Source organism: Aplysia californica, unplaced genomic scaffold, assembly GCF_000002075.1.
Source record: "Aplysia californica isolate F4 #8 unplaced genomic scaffold, AplCal3.0 scaffold00292, whole genome shotgun sequence".
Lineage (NCBI taxonomy): Eukaryota > Metazoa > Mollusca > Gastropoda > Aplysiida > Aplysiidae > Aplysia > Aplysia californica.
Window position 1 is genome coordinate 856,301 of NW_004797562.1, and position 1,495 is coordinate 857,795.

The 1,495-nt window shown below is 43.5% G+C and overlaps 1 protein-coding gene across 1 annotated transcript in view; it reads left to right on the forward strand.

Moving 5' to 3' along the window:
• The window catches only part of LOC101856105 (probable sodium/potassium/calcium exchanger CG1090), a gene marked incomplete at its 5' end in the record, with an annotated part of 4,526 nt that overhangs the window by 589 nt on the left and 2,442 nt on the right, over positions 1 to 1,495 (forward strand).

A 1,495-nucleotide genomic window follows, 5' to 3' on the forward strand; every position in this document is an offset into this window, starting at 1 on the left:
TCCTATCCCCTCCCGCTCCCTCTCCCTCTCTCTCCTCACCCTTTCTCAGCCCCTCCCTCTCCTCCCCCTCTCTCCCGTCCCTCTCCCCCTCTCCCCCTCCTCTCACCCCCTCCCCTCTCTCCCCGCCGTTGAGTGAGTGTAAAGAAGCACTGAGTGCTCAGCTACAATCTCTGGACGTGTCGGAAACGAAAGATTTGTCAGTGCCTAAGACAGAGGAAGGCGCGGAGATTAGACTAGAGCTGGGCATAATCCAGATAAACTATCCGGATAACCGGATAATTCTCACTGAACATGATCCGAATCCAGACTCTTGACTCTCTTTCCTGACCCGTTTGCTGAAGTGGGTGCACCTATTTGTCGAAGTGGTTCTAACCCATTTGCCGAAGCGGTTCATAACGTATTAATTGCCGAACATGGTATCCGGATTTTGCTAAAGCGACTCATTGCCCAGCACTAGATTAGAGCATCGAGCGAGAGTTGAGAGCCTAGGCGAGCCTCATAAAACGAGCCCGTGATGGAAGCCAACAGGAAATGACGTTAGACAAATACAGGATTAAAAATAACTCGCCAAATCCGGTGTCTTTATCCTGACTGAACTGCCCGTGTGCGTGTTTTGGTACAATGTATTGTTTCATTATAGGTCAACTGTGTTGTGTGGGTGGTCGGCGGGTGCTCTGGTCGGGTTTGTTTCTTCTCCCAAATCAAACTCCTGTCGTCCTCATCTATTTCTTCAGTTGTGTTTTTTTTAGAATGTTACTTTCCAGTAACGCCTCTAATGGTCCACATTTATATAACTTTTATGTTGCAAGCGCCGTAAAACTGTCATGAAAACAAATCTTTCTTCACTGTTGAAATTGATACAATTTATGTGCAAGACAGGGATTCTTCTTCTACTAGATCACAAATCACATAGATATATTTTTCTCCTAGACCACAGATCCCATAGATATATCTTTCTCCTAGATCACAGATCACATTGAGATATCTTTCTCCTAGACCACAGATCACATAGAGATATCTTTCTACTAGATGTAGACCACAGATCACATAGATATATCTTTCTCCTAGATCACAGATCACATAGAGATATCTTTCTCCTAGATCACAGATCACATAGATATATCTTTCTCCTAGACCACAGATCACATAGATATATCTTTCTCCTAGATCACAGATCACATAGAGATATCTTTCTCCTAGATCACAGATCACATAGATATATCTTTCTCCTAGACCACAGATCACATAGATATATCTTTCTCCTAGATCACAGATCACATAGAGATATCCTTCTCCTAGATGTAGACCACAGATCACATAGAAATATCTTTCTCCTAGACCACAGATCACATAGATATATATCCTTCTCCTAGATCACAGATCACATAGATATATCCTTCTCCTAGATCACAACTGCATAAGGTCATGTGAGGGCCTAGGGGTTGATGTCAACAGAGAAGTCCATACAGGGAATCAGACTTACTCTGCTCACCTC